Source organism: Euprymna scolopes, chromosome 22 (assembly GCF_053919585.1).
Source record: "Euprymna scolopes isolate OS-2025 chromosome 22, ASM5391958v1, whole genome shotgun sequence".
NCBI lineage: Eukaryota > Metazoa > Mollusca > Cephalopoda > Sepiida > Sepiolidae > Euprymna > Euprymna scolopes.
The window spans coordinates 102,165,362-102,182,284 of NC_136503.1; positions in this window are offsets into that span (position 1 = coordinate 102,165,362).

The following is a 16,923-nucleotide window of genomic DNA, read 5'->3' on the forward strand; positions in this document are numbered from 1 at the left end:
ATTTTAAAATGGCTTTTTTCGTATAAATATTAAAAAAACTTTTTTTTATTTTTGCTTAGCTTAAATTAATTATTTTACTTAACATATTCACCGAATTTCACACTCCAAAATCAAAAGCGGAATAATTAAACACAATCAAAGTTCTGATATTCAGACGTCAAAATAAGGTATGTAAATAATTGTTGTTTTTTTTTTTTTTGCTTTTTTTTAATCTATAATCCTGTCCCTTACAACAACGGAATATGTTTTGTTTAGTTTCAGATGATTATTTTAAGCATATTTGTTCCCACTTCAAAACAGGGGGGGGTTGTAAGCAAAAAAAATATATATATAAATATCATTTATGAAAAATAAGTACACTGTTATAAAGTTCATTCTTTCCTTAATAATCGCTGAAAATTTCGTATTGATTGGATAATTACCTGATTTTTGGCAGATTTTTAAAAAGACGGTCCGTCAAAAAGTACTTACCTGCCCCCCCCCCCAGTTTTGGCGGTGCCTAAAGTACTTTAATGGGATGTGCTCTGATGAACCAATAGCACTTATACCAGTGGCCGGAAAACATGTACCGGGAAAACTCGTCTCTGGAAAAACCGTACCCGGAAAACTCGTACCGTTCAGTTTGTCCAGGCATGCTGAAAACGAATATCGCAAGGAAAATAAGCAAAGACAAATAGTTTTGGAGCTAGTTTTATTAATGCGTGTATTTTGAAATGTAAATCACTGGCGACCATGTTTGAACGGGGGGGGAAATGAAAGGGGGCAACCCTCAGTTTGTCCAGGTATGCTGAAAACGAATATCACAAGGAAAATTAGCAAAGACAGACAAATAGTTTTCGAGATAGTAATGCTTGTATTTTGAAATGTAAATCACTGGCGACCATGTTTGAACGGGGGGCAAATGAAAGGGGGCAACCCTCAGTTTGTCCAGGTATGCTGAAAACGAATATCACAAGGAAAATTAGCACAGACAGACAAATAGTTTTCGAGATAGTAATGCTTGTATTTTGAAATGTAAATCACTGGCGACCATGTTTGAACAGGCGGCATATGAAAGGGGCCAATCCTCAGTTTGTTCAGGTATGCTGAAAACGAATATCGCAAGGAAAAGTAGCACAGACAGATAAATAGTTTTCGAGATATTAATGCGTGTATTTTGAAATGTAAATCACTGGCGACCATGTTTGAACAGGCGGCATATGAAAGAGGGCAACCCTCAGTTTGTTCAGGTATGCTGAAAACGAATATCGCAAGGAAAATCAGTACAGACTGACTATAGATTCACCATCAAAGTAGTGAAATATTTTTTTTTATTTTATAAAGGAATCACTACTTATCAAGGCACAGAGGCCACTCGAGGATAAGGGTTAAAGTGTGTACAGTAGTCAATGGACAATATCATAGTAATCGTTAGAAGTGTAAATTTGGTAAATTGGATTATTTAAGAGGAACGGCTCATCAAGAACTTATTTACATTGGACTTGAAGACGACGAAATAAAAATATAAAGTTGAAAGAACTATCATTTTAATGATGCCTTTCAAATCGTAAACTGCCTGTTTACATTTTGTTACATTTTTCGAAGATAATAAAAAGTGTAAAAAAAAGCAAACCTATAGAATCCTAAAAAGATCTCCCGGGAGCATTTTTGCAACATGAAAAATATACAAACCAAAATAAAGAGAGGAGGTAACCCTACTCAAATATATGGTTTATTACATCGCCTAAAAAAAGAAGAATCGGGGGCTCCAATAATACGATAATTTGGTGGGGAAGTAAATTGTGTTCTTTTTTCTAACTTTGTTTTAAAAAGTTTTTATTGCTAACATTTATTTTCATAAACTCTAACCCCACCTCACAACCCTAATCCCGACCTGTCGGGAAAAAAGTTTTTATTTTTTTAAATTTTGTTGAAACCGACATACGCACGCACGTACACACATACACACACACACACACACACGCACGCACGCACACACACATACACGCACGCACGCACACATAAGCAGCATCGCTTCTTGTCACCAAGCTGAAGAAGAGAGAAAGTGGGGGAAGGAGAGAAAGGGTCGTGCCGGGGTCAAACAGAAGTTAAATGAAATCGATTATAAATGGCTCGACAAAGTTGTGTCTGAACGTTTTATTCTATGAAACTTAAGATTAATAAAACGAAATAATCGTGACCCGTGGAAATTCCACGGCGAATATTTAGCATTCAATAAGAACAAAACGAAAAAGTAGTGAACAAATAAATATATAAGAAAATGAATGTTACCAAAGGCAAGATAAGTTACCCTTCTACCTACCTAGATCACATTTTTGTTGTTTTAACTTATTTTAAAACGTTTATTTAACACAAACAAAAGTAGCGCACAGTTTTCAGTTAGAGCAATAAAGAAGTGTCTGACATTTTACAGACATCTTGTGAGACTCGATAATCGCTCCAAACTCGAATATTAAGCAAAATACTGGTAGCAACACATCCAATAAATGTCAGCAAACGTTCGAACCTGTTTTCTTTTTCACATTAGCGAAACTCTTATCAGAGCAAAAGCGAAAACGAGAAGCAAACACAAATGAAGAAGTCGGTTTTCATCGTTGAGCACAAAAACAAAAACAAAAAGAGTAACAGTAAAACGAATATCGCAAGGAAAATTAGCACAGGCAGACAAATATTTTTCGAGATAATAATGCGTGTATTTTGAAATGAAAATCACTGGCGACCATGTTTGAACAGGCGGCATATGAAAGGAGCTAACCATCAGTTTGTTCAGGTATGCTGAAAACGAACATCACAAGGAAAATTTGCACAGACAGACAGACTTCTATTTTTGGAGCTAGTTTTATTAATGCGTGTATTTTGAAATGTAAATCACTGGCGACCATGTTTGAACAGGCGGCATATCAAAGGGGCCTACACTCAGTTTGTTCAGGTATGCTGAAAACGAATATCGCAAGGAAAATTAACAGAGACAAATAGTTTTGGAGCTAGTTTTATTAATGCGTGTATTTTGAAATGTAAATCGCTGGCGACCATGTTTGAACAGGCGGCATATGAAAGGGGCAAACCATTAGGTTGTTCAGGTATGCTGAAAACGAATCTCGCAAGGAAAATTAGCAGAGAATGACAGACTACTAGTTTCGGAGCTAGTTTTATTAATGCGTGTGTTTTGAAATGTAAATCACTGGCGACCATGTTTAAAAAGGCGGCATATGAAAGCGACCAATCCTCAGTTTGTTAAGGTATGCTGAAAACGAATATCGCAAGGAAAATTAGCAGAGACAGACATACTACTAGTTTGGGAGCTAGTTTTATTAATGCGTGTGTTTTGAAATATAAATCCTTGGCGACCATGTTTTAGCAGGGGGCATATCAAAGGGGGCAACCCTCAGTTTGTTCAGGTATGCTGAAAACGAATATCGCAAGGAAAATTAGCACAGACAGACGGATAGTTTTCGAGATAGTAATGAGTGTATTTTGAAATGTAAATCACTGGCGACCATGTCTGAACAGGCGGGATATGAAAGGGGCAAACCCTCTTTTTGTTCAGGTATGCTGAAAACGAATATCGCAAGGAAAATGAGCACAGACAAATAGTGTTGGAGCTAGTTGTAAAGGGTGGTTAGACTAAAACTCATAAGAGCCAGTAATCTAATTTACAACTAGCTTATCGACAGTAGACACTTTCACTGAGTTTACGTGTGTGTGTGTGTGTGTGTGTGTATGCGTGTGTGTGTGTGTGTGCTTCGTTAACATTCGGACTGTCCATTTTAAAATCGTTCGGGTATGCTGAAAACGAATATCGAAAGGAAAATTAGCACAGACACGTAGTTTTTGATATATTAATGCGTGTATTTTGAAATGTAAATCACTGGAGACCCTGTTTGAACAGGCGGCATATGAAAGGGGCCAACCCTCAGTTTGTTCAGGTATGCTGAAAACGAATATCACAAGGAAAATTAGCAGAGACAAATAGTTTTAGAGCTAGTTTTATTAATGCGTGTATTTTGAAATGTAAATCACTGGCCACCATGTTTGAACAGTTTTAACAGGCGGCTTATGAAAGGGGCCAACCCTCAGTTTGTTCAGGTATGCTGAAAACGAATATTGCAAGGAAAATTAGCACAGACAGACAAATAGTTTTCGAGATGTTATTGTTTGTATTTTTAAATGTAAATGCATAAAAACACATATACACACACACTTTAATACACACACACACTCGCATGAACACACACATACACAAACACACACGTACACACAAATACACACCAACACAAATCAACTTTCCGTTAAAAACTGTCATGAGGTGGGGAGGAGTGAGTGTCATAAGTGTCAAGCGAATTTGAAAGTTAACGAAATGGATTTCATTTCAACTTCGTTTGATCTAGGCACGTGCCAATTTCTCCTTCCCTTCGCCCCCCCCCCACCTCCACACTGCCTCTCTCTTTCGGGTCGGGGTTGTTTTTAGGTCGTAAAAATAACCGTTTTTTTTTTGTTTGTTATTAAATTGTAATTTTTTAAGAAATTGTTACCTTAAAAGTTAAGAAAGCCATTCTTAATGTAGAGAGGAGCATGTTAACTATTCTGTCCAATAATTTAATAAGCAGAAGATCTGATAAAAATTCAATTTAACTTGGAAATTTCATCAAAAAATCTTGCAGAAGTTTTCTTTGATATTTTTTTTATTTTACAAGCTGCCCCAGCGTCGCAGCGTAGTATTAACACCTCCAATCTCTCCATGATAAGAACGGCTTTCTGAAAAAAAAACACCTCCCAATCTAGAAAGCCGTTCTTAACATGGAGAGATTGGGGGAGGGGTATTCCGAAAGTCGTTCTTAAAATGGAGAGAAGAGGGCGTTTTGTAACTATTCCGTACTTGCATCTAACAATTTAATAAAAACCATCAAATGTTAAATAAAAATAAATAAAAATAAGATAAATAAAAAATAAAAAAAATAAAAAACATCAAATCAAATAAAAAACGATCAATGTGTAATATCTGTTAACGAAAATATTTTTTTTAATTATTAGCAAATAATTCAAAGTGTAGTATCTGTTTTATTATTATTAATGACAGTTTAAAGGCTCCAAAATCACTTTCGAATTTAACATCAACTGTCGCATTAACTCGCATCCTATAATTCTGAAATCTCGTCCCAATAGTGTAGAAGCGCCCATTTCAACCTAATAACATGGATTTCAATTTGATAAAACAACTACCTAATAAAAAAATGTACTAATTTTTATACAAATACAGAAAAAAGAACAGTTACTACGTTTAGCCAGAAAGAAATAATTAGTAATTATGCATTTATGTTACCGTGTTTTTGTGTTTGCATTTCCTTTTTTGTTTTGTTTTTTTCGTTTTTTCATTTGAACTTCAAGTTTCACGACAACTTGATTAAAATGTTAGAATACAAAGAATAGATTTCTAAATAATACCGTTTTTATTTCGGCACGGTAGCATAGGATGCATATACTTTTGAACGTTTTTGTTTTTTTCCTATTATAACTATACGTATATTTTCTTGTGTCTATGACGTAACTGTTCCTTAGTTCGTCTTTATCAATGTTACAGCATATTCCAAATATCACATCAATCTGTAGAGTGGTTTATTTAAGTGATATTTTAAGTTTTAATTAAAGAAAAAACAGATACTACAGTTTGATTTTGTCCAAAATGTATGGGTAGAAATATTTCTTTCCACGTGGCTGCAGATTCCCGCTAAATTGCTTCGTATGATATATATAGAGAGAGAGGGAAAAGGGGGGAGAGACCGAAAGAGACAGAGAATGTGCCTACATGCTTCAACGCCAACGGCGCACACACCCACATACACACACACTTGCATTAACACACACATACACAGACACACACACGTCCACATTCACTCTTCAAACTAAACAAGTTTAAATGAACCAATGAAAAGGCAGCTACGTAACACAAACTCCATAAAAGGTAAAAAGGTTGTGTCGTCAACTGCGAACTGTTTGATATTTCCCGGAAAAAGTTAACGGTTTTCACGCCGATGGTGAAATATAAAAGAGCCCCAAAACGGGCTGTAAATTCAGTTTGACCGTGGCAGCGAGACGAGTTCCCGGAGAATAGATGACCAGCCAGGAGACCCAGCTAAGCCGCCGCCCTGCCGCTGCTTTATTTCTGCCTATTTCTCTGATGTCAAACAAATTTAAAGGTAACACAGTTTTCTCATTTCAAAGTAGACAAGTAGACGACGCATTTATTTCAGTTGTGTAAACTGCACAAGTGTTCAAATGAACGTTGTTAGTATGCGCACACAGTTCATAAACACGTCGAATTTCTTTTCAAAGTTCGACACTTGTGTAGTTTACACGATTTTCACGTTTAACGTCTTTTTATATTTAATTTTATATTTTATTATACAAAATACTGTTAGAAAGCTAGCCAATAAATATAACCGTGACAAGTGTGCAGTTTATAGACCATAATTTTCTTGGATAAAATATTTTTAATTTAAATCTAAATTAAAGTCTTTTTTATTTCATTTGTTAGATGAAAGCATACATATAATATTATTTAAAGGCGGTCCATAAACTGTAGAATTACCGTGATAATTGTGCAGTTTATATACCGTGCTGTTCTTGGATAAAATATTTTTAATTTAAATCTAAATTAAAGTCTTGTATTCAATTTGTTAGATGAAAGCATACAAATAATATTATTTAAAGGCGGTCCATAAACTGTAGAATTACCGTGATAATTGTGCAGTTTATATACCGTGCTGTTCTTGGATAAAATATTTTTGATTTAAATCTTAATTAAAGTCTTTTTTATTTCATTTGTTAGATGAAAACATACATATAATATTATTTAAGGGCGGACAATAAACTGTAGAATTACCGTGACAATTGTGCAGTTTATATACCGTGCTGTTCTTGGATAAGATATTTTTAATTCAAATCTAAATTAACGTCTTTTTTATTTCATTTGTTAGATGAAAGCATACATATAATATTATTTAAGGGCGGTGAATTAACTGTAGAATTACCGTGACAATTGTGCAGTTTATAAACCGTGCTGTTCTTGGATAAAATATTTTTAATTTAAATCTAAATTAACGTTTTTTATTTCATTTGTTAGATGAAAGCATACATATAATATTATTTTAGGGCGGTCCATAAACTGTAGAATTACCGTGACAATTGTGCAGTTTATAAACCGTGCTGTTCTTGGATAAAATATTATTAATTTAAATCTAAATTAACGTTTTTTTTTATTTCATTTGTTAGACGAAAGCATACATATAATATTATTTAAGGCGGTCCATAAACTGTAGAATTACCGTGACAATTGTGCAGTTTATATACCGTGCTGTTCTTGGATAAAATATTTTTAATTTAAATCTAAATTAACGTCTTTTTATTTCATTTGTTAGATGAAAGCATGCATATAATATTATTTAAGGGCGGTCAATAAACTGTAGAATTACCGTGACAATTGTGCAGTTTATAGACCGTCCTTTTATTGGATAAAATTCTGGATGTGTATTTTCCCCCCTAAAGTCCAACCCTCTCCTCACCGTGGTAGGGGGGTGTAACGTTGTAGTTTAACAGCTACACGGCTAAATGGGCTCTGGCAAAAAAAAAAAAATCCAGAAAATGTCGGCATGAGTTTGTTGCGTCCGTCATCTGGTCGTCTTTTTATACGCTTGCATGTGGCGAGCAAAAAGGCGTGAAGGGAGCAGGTTGAAAGGAGAACAATACCCGAAAGATGTAAACCGAACGAAAGAGAAAAATGGGCCTCCTGCAAGGCCCCGTGTTCTCCCCAGCCTGCTCCCAGTTTCCCCGACTTTGCATGCAACTGGTTTTGAGCTTTTGGAAAGCTCTTTTCTCAGTGTCGGGGTGTTGACTCCACTTCCAAGTTAACAAATAGCTGCAAGTCTGGGTACGGTCCGATTGGTTCCGAAGCTCTTCCGCTGTGAGGTGCGCTTTCGAATCTCCCGAAGGGGGCTACCCTCTAAGCAGGCGACACGTGCTCGTGTTACTATGTAATGCATGCTTGCCTCGACTCGACTAAGGACGACTAGAGTTCGACTAGATTGTGTGCTCACAAGCCACTTTAAGGCCGCTTTTATTGTTCCTACTATCTACGAACTCCGAAACGGTATGGTAGTGCAATTATATATGACCGTCCTCCGATACGAAATGGTAGTGCAATTATATATGACGGTCCTCCGATATGATAGTAGGAATGCCAGTTTTGTGAGCGATCATCGCCGTCTTATGAACACAAACTAGTGGTATCTTTACGAATCCTGTTGGGTAGAGAGAACACCTCTGTTTTCTGCTCCGCCTGTTATTCTGAGTAGAAACCGCTTTTTAGGAGATGTTCACAGCAAAGCTTGTTTTTATATAGTGCCCCTCCTTTCGGGAGTTCATCACCTCGCTGCCCAGACGAGAGCTTTCTCCGGTGGAACCTCTTTTTTTTTCTTTTTTTATTTTACTTTCCAGTTTAATGGCGAACGAACAGTCATCAGCAAGTGGTCTGCACCGACAGGAAGATGAGTATAGTATCAGCCTTTCTTCTTTTTATTTCGATTTCAGTCTTTGTGATTTGATAATTTAATTTAACTGTTTCCATTGTTCCAGCTTTCACACAGCAGTAGATTATCAACACTATAAATATCATCTCTTTTTTATAGATTGGAACAAGCAACGAAACCTAGCAGCATCACCGTTCCTGTCTGCCACATGTCTTGTGCAGTTTGAATCATGTATTTCTTTCTTTGTGTCCAAGCACATCTGGATACAATCAAACTGTGTATGATATATGTCTATCTGTTTCTTCCAACATTAGTATCTCGAAGTCTTGGCAGCAATCATTGTCATAGAAGTAGAGTAAGTATTCTTTTTCTTTCCTTCTGTGTGTATATTTTTGTAATTTCAGGTACTCCTCTTGATCATGATGGAATTCTACTATCAGCTATTGTGAGAATTATGTGGATTGGAAAAAACAACTGAATCCAGCAGCATCAGCTATTCTAGCTGCCACATGTTTCCTGTAGTTACAGAAGTCCTCAAGTAAGTGTTTCTTTCTTTGTGTACATGCACATCTGGGTACAATCAAATTCTAAACCATTAGCTTTATTTAAATGAATGCAGTTCTGCTTGCATTTCTTCTCATCAGCTAACTTATGCAACTACAAAAAAAATACTAGTACATGTGTGTTTGATCATAGCCAGAAAGTTAAATATATCATTTTAAAAATATCCATTAGTTATGTTGTCTCTCTTTATTATATAAATCAAAAAAAAATTTTAATTAATTAAAAGAAAAAAAATCATCACAGTAAAAATTATATATATGTAACAAAGAACACAAACAAACATGAAATTGCCATGAGTTTAAGCAAGAAGCAGAAAAGAGAAAAAGTGGAGATAACACCTGGGAAGTAACAGGTAAGAATTTTCTTTTATTTCTTGTCTCGAATAGCACAAAGATTTTTTTATGTATCAATTAAAAAAGAAATAACCCAAGTCAAAAAATTGATGGAAAAACTAAGCATTAAAGTTCAATTAAGCATTAAAAAAATAACTTCTAATAATTATGTGATCTATATATAAATTGTCTCCCTTGAATATATATATATATATATATATATAAATGTATACATATATATATTCAAGGGAGACAATTTATATATTGTCTCCCTTGAATATATATATATATATATATATATATATATAATTGTATACCTTGAATATATACTAGTATGTGTTCCTGGCGTAGCCCCGGTGTTTGGTGGTGTATGCTGACCCCCCCCCCACCACCAAAAAAAAAAGCAAAAAAACGGTTAATTTTTTTAAATTTGCCCCCTATTATGAACCCTTAAAATTCTTTGTTTTGGGCTCAAATCAAGATAATTAAGTTAGATCCATGTCCAAGAAAACTATATCTAAAATTTCAAGTGTTTAGACAGATAATTGTCGGAGGAGTTTTGTAGAGTTTTCAAAGGTCAAATCGTTGAACTTTGACACCTTAATCGCCAAATTTCTGTCCAAATACCAATCGCATAGATTTTCCAAAATCTCAGTACCCTGTATATCAAATTTTGAGTCTGTAGACTAAAATTGACAGAGTTATTGCCTAGGGAAATGTACACACACACAGACAGACATTTTCACTTTTATAGATAGATAGATAGATAGATAGATATATAATGAGAGACAGAAAGATAACTATATTCAATTATTAATGAATTAGTGGAGATAGTTGTCAAATTTTGGGGGATATGTATGGCAATTTAGATGGCAAGACTTACTGCTATAGTGCTCAATGCATTAGTAAAGGTTACTGTTTAGACTTAAAATATATAGAGAGAAATTCAAATGACAGGACTTATATGTAGATTGCTCAATACATCAGTAGAACAAGGTAATAAGTTTAAAAAATGCATATGTCAATTTAGATAACCACACTGTTTTTGGTATTCTTGTGTGAATATGACATAATGTAATATAAATTTTAATAATTTTATTCAAAATGTTATTGATTCTCAATGAAAAATCTAAAATGTCAATATTGCTCTATGTATGATAAAGCATTGGCATATAATTTTCTTTCATTAATATAAACGTTTGATAATATCAGCTCTTTCTAGTGATGAGCACTATTTAAAGTGTAATTATTAAGTAAAAATCTAAATAAGATGTGTTTATTGCTCTGTCTTATTGAGCACACTCATATAACTCTAGTTAAATCTTAATATTTATATCTCTTGTAATAAAATAAACGTTTTATAATATCAGCTCTGTCATGTGTTGAGCACTTATTTAAAGTGTAATTATTAAGTAAAAATCTAAATAAAATGTCATTATTGCTCTATGTCTCATTGAGCACTCTTATATAACTCTGGTTCAATCTTAATGTTTATTTATCCTGTAATGAAATAAACGTTTGATAATATCAGCTCTGTCTAGTTTGAGCACTATTTAAAGTGTATTTATTAAGTAAAAATCTAAATAAAATGTCTTTATTGCTCTATGTCTTATTGAGCACTCTTATATAACTCTCGTTCCATCTTAATGTTCATTTATCCTTTAATAAAATAAACGTTTTATAATATCAGCTCTGTCTAGTTTTGAGCACTATTTAAAATGTAATTACTAAGTAAAAATCTAAATAAAATGTCTTTATTGCTCTGTCTCATTGAGCACTCTTATATAACTCTGGTTAAATCTTAATGTTTATTTATCCTGTAATAAAATAGACGTTTTATAATATCAGCTCTGTCTAACGTTGAGCACTCATTCAAAATGTAATTATTAAGTAAAAATCTCTTATATAACGCTCGTTTATAGATATTTGAATAAAATTAATATTATCAGCTCTTTTTTCGAAGCTTTGCATTTAGTTTTGAAAACATTTGTCATTTATAGCAGAGAAATTTCCTTTAAGAGTGTTCAATGTATGAGTTCATCTTTGGAGTTATTTGAAAACTATAAATTTCTGTTATGCGATCCAAAATTTTCTTTGAGACCGCAAAATAGATAAGTACAGCTCTGTAGTGAGTTTTAAAATTGTGTATTGCGAGTATGCTGGAAAAGTAATTACCACAGTGCTTCGTGGTAGAGTTCTGTGGAAAGATTTGAAAGAATTTTTCTCATTTATGCTAGACAAATTTACTTCGAGTAAAGCTCTTTCGTACGTTTAAACAATATATATATGCCAATGATGCTTGCATGTGCTCCATAGTTTAATATAGCTGTGTAGTAAATTTAAAAATTGCTTTGTTTCATTATACAAGACGATTTTACTTTAAGAGTGTTCAATGCATTTATAGAGCTTTGTAGTAAGATTTGGAAAATTTTGGCAATTATTTAAGACAAATCTACTCCCAGAGTGCTCAATATATTAGTAGAGCTAAATAAAACATTTGAGAAACAGATATGGCATTTCAACTGCATAAATTTATTTTGACAGAGTTCAATACATTAGTAGAGCTAAATATAGACTTTCAAAAAACATGTATGGCAATTCAGCTACACGAATATACTTTGAGAGTGCTCAATACATTAGTAGACGAAAGCATAAAATTCAGAAAACATGAAGAGCTCTGCAGTATGCTTTGAAAACCTAAAGGTATAGATATACTGTAAGTGTTTAAAATATATATATATATATATATATATATATATATATATATGACAAGTATTTGAAACAAGTTTCCTATTTGAGTGCCTAATATATTTGAGAGCTCTATGGTAACTTTAAAAAACATATTTCAAAATTATATTAGACAAATTGTCTTTGAGAGTGCTCATTTCTAAGTAGAGCTCTGTAGAAAATTTTTGAGACATGTTCAGCAATTTAAGTTCATATCAGTTAATAAATAAAGCTATATAGTGAGTTTTGCAAATTTATATGGCACTTATCCTAGACAAGTTAACTCTTGTAGCTGTGCAATACATAAGTAGAGTTCTGCATTAGTTTTGGGGGTATGGTTCTCACTTTATTAGGCCAACAACTTGGACACATTATACTCTGGACAAATCCATTGAGGACAACCAAAGGTACCCTATTTTTTCCACTCTGCTGAATAAGACTCATCTGTCTTGGTTCACTCTTGGGACATTAAAACAAAAACGGTGAAGAATTAAAAAAAAAAAAAAAAGAATGCAAAAATGTAATTGTCTTTGCAAGTCATTCACTTTCATAACATATCACTTTCATAACACAAAACCATCTGTAAGAACTTGATAAAAGAATGCACAAACAATAAAATACAACTTTGCTGTCTTGGAATCTGTAATTCCCGCACACCTCAAAAAAAAAAAAGAAACCTTCCTAATGCAATACTTTTCAAGCAATTACCGTGTCAGACTTGGTATTGCAATGACTCTGTAAACTGAAAAAATATGTATAAAAAAAATTGTTAAGCAAAATTGATTCATGTTAACACCTCTCCCAACACCACAGATTAACTACAAAAATACTTGATAAAGCAAGACACAATTACAAATGTGTATGAAAAAATTCAAAATAAAAAAAATCAACCAAGCAATGGATCATGATTTTCTGGTGTTTGATGGAATGTGAGTAGGCATACAGCCTGGATGTATTTTCAAAGGTAAGTGATGATATTCATCATTATTGTCTTTTTGGATTAGTTCAGATATATCTCATAACTATAATTGTTTTATGTATATATTTATATGTCTAGATGTTATGTGTGCGATTTGCATGTTCCCTATAGAAAAAAATCTACATAAAATCTAAAAGTGTATTCTGATGTAAAATTAACCAGTAAAAACAATGCTTGTGTTCCTGATACACCAACTATTCCTTATTAGCATATAAGTTGAATCATGAAATTTATCTCCCTTGCCTGTCTCTCTTTATACCTCTGTATTTATCTAGATCTGTCTATCTCTCTTTTCTTATTCTTTATCCCTATTCCCCGTCTTGTCATCCCCTGTGTGCGAACTTATAAATTTCAACATGTCTAGATTGATAAGCTTCTCATTTACCGGTACCTAACTCCCGTTTTGAAGTTAGAAGTTTTAACTTGAATACACGTTGATATGTCAAGGTAACAGCAGGCATCGATCGGGCACATCCAAACGCCAACCTACACGGTGCAGATAAAGAACAGAAAAAAAACTAAGTCCCGATGTGCCTAGCAGATTAGAAGGCATTTTGCGACGCTTACATGCACCCAATATGGCAGTAGGCGTCGATCAGGCACTTCCAGACACTTACTTACACTGTTTTGAACATCGGAATTTTCAATTGAATACACGTTGACATGTGTTCGTCTATAGGATTCTCATCTACCTATACCTACGCCCCCCCCACCGAGATGACTTTTGTTTGGACTTAGAAATTTTCAATTGAATACACGTTGAGATGACTTGGTCTATAGGATTCTCATCTACCTATACCTACGTCCCCTCTTGTTTGTACTTGGAAATTTTCAATTGAATACACGCTAAGATGACTTGGTCTATAGGATTGTCATCTACATATACCTACATACCCTCTTGTTTGGACTTAGAAATTTTCAATTGAATACACGTTGAGATGACTTGGTCTATAGGATTCTCATCTACCTATACCTACGTCCCCTCTTGTTTAGACTTGGAAATTTTCAATTGAATACACGCTAAGATGACTTGGTCTATAGGATTGTCATCTACATATACCTACATACCCTCTTGTTTGGACTTAGAAATTTTCAATTGAATACACGTTGAGATGACTTGGTCTATAGGATTCTCATCTACCTATACCTACGTACCCTCTTGTTTGGACTAAGACATTTTCAATTGAATACACGTTGAGATGACTTGGTCTATAGGATTGTCATCTCCCTACACCTACGTCCCCTCTTGTTTGGACTTAGAAATTTTCAATTGAATACACGCTGAGATGACTTGGTCTATAGGATTCTCGTCTACCTATACCTACGTCCCCTCTTGTTTGGACTTAGAAATTTTCAATTGAATACACGTTGAGATGACTTGGTGTATAGGATTGTCATCTCCCTATACCTACATCCCCTCTTGTTTGGACTTGGAAATTTTCAATTGAATACATGTTGAGATGACTTGGTCTATAGGATTGTCATCTACCGATACCTACGGCCCTTCTTGTTTGGACTTGGAAATTTTCAATTGAATATACGTTGAGATGACTTGGTCTATAGGATTCTCATCTCCCTATACCTACGTCCCCTCTTGTCTGGACTTGGAAATTTTCAATTGAATACACGCTGAGATGACTTGGTCTATAGGATTCTCATCTACCTATACCTACGTCCCCTCTTGTATGGACTTAGAAATTTTCAATTGAATACACGCTAAGATGACTTGGTCTATATGATTCTCATCTACCTATACCTACGTCCCCTCTTGTTTGGACTTAGAAATTTTCAATTGAATACACGCTGAGATGACTTGATCTATAGGATTGTCATCTCCCTATACCTACGTCCCCTCTTGTTTTGACTTGGAAATTTTCAATTGAATACACGTTGAGATGACTTGGTCTATAGGATTCTCATCTACCTATACCTACGTCCCCTCTTGTTTGGACTTAGAAATTTTCAATTGAATACACGTTGAGATGACCTGGTCTATAGGATTGTCATCTCCCTATACCTACGTCCCCTCTTGTTTGGACTTGGTAATTTTCAATTGAATACACGCTGAGATGACTTGGTCTATAGGATTCTCATCTACCTATACCTACGTCCCCTCTTGTTTGGACTTGGAAATTTTCAATTGAATACACGCTGAGATGACTTGGTCTATAGGATTCTCATCTACCTATACCTACATCCCCTCTTGTTTGGACTTAGAAATTTTCAATTGAATACACGCTAAGATGACTTGGTCTATAGGATTCTCATCTACCTATACCTACGTCCCCTCTTGTTTGGACTTAGAAATTTTCAATTGAATACACGCTAAGATGACTTGGTCTATAGGATTCTCATCTACCTATACCTACGTCCCCTCTTGTTTGGACTTGGAAATTTTCAATTGAATACACGTTGAGATGACTTGGTGTATAGGATTGGCATCTCCCTATACCTACATCCCCTCTTGTTTGGACTTGGAAATTTTCAATTGAATACACGCTGCCGCTGAGATGACTTGATCTATAGGATTCTCATCTCCCTATACCTACATCCCCTCTTGTTTGGACTTGGAAATTTTCAATTGAATACACGCTGAGATGACTTGGTTTATAGGATTGTAATCTACCTATACCTATGTCCCCTCTTGTTTGGACTTGGAAATTTTCAATTGAATACACGCTGAGATGACTTGGTCTATAAGATTCTCATATACCTATACCTACGTCCCCTCTTGTTTGGACTTAGAAATTTTCAATTGAATACATGTTGAGATGACTTGGTCTATAGGATTGTCATCTACCTATACCTACGTCCCCTCTTGTTTGGACTTAGAAATTTTCAATTGAATACATGTTGAGATGACTTGGTCTATAGGATTGTCATCTACCGATACCTACGTCCTCTCTTGTTTGGACTTAGAAATTTTCAATTGAATACACGTTGAGATGACTTGGTCTATAGGATTGTCATCTCCCTATACCTACGGCCCCTCTTGTTTGGACTTGGAAATTTTAAATTGAATATACGTTGAGATGACTTGGTCTATAGGATTCTCATCTCCCTATACCTACGTCCCCTCTTGTTTGGACTTGGAAATTTTCAATTGAATACACGCTGAGATGACTTGGTCTATAGGATTCTCATCTACCTATACCTACGTCCCCTCTTGTTTGGACTTAGAAATTTTCAATTGAATACACGCTAAGATGATTTGGTCTATAGGATTCTCATCTACCTATACCTACGTCCCCTCTTGTTTGGACTTGGAAATTTTCAATTGAATACACGCTGAGATGACTTGATCTATAGGATTGTCATCTCCCTATACCTACGTCCCCTCTTGTTTTGACTTGGAAATTTTCAATTGAATACACGTTGAGATGACCTGGTCTATAGGATTGTCATCTCCCTATACCTACGTCCCCTCTTGTTTGGACTTGGAAATTTTCAATTGAATACACGCTGAGATGACTTGGTCTATAGGATTCTCATCTACCTATACCTACGTCCCCTCTTGTTTGGACTTGGAAATTTTCAATTGAATACACGCTGAGATGACTTGGTCTATAGGATTCTCATCTACCTATACCTACGTCCCCTCTTGTTTGGACTTGGAAATGTTCAATTGAATACACGTTGAGATGACTTGGTGTATAGGATTGTCATCTCCCTATACCTACATCCCCTCTTGTTTGGACTTGGAAATGTTCAATTGAATACACGCTGAGATGACTTGGTCTATAGGATTCTCATCTACATATACCTACGTCCCCTCTTGTTTGGACTTAGAAATTTTCAA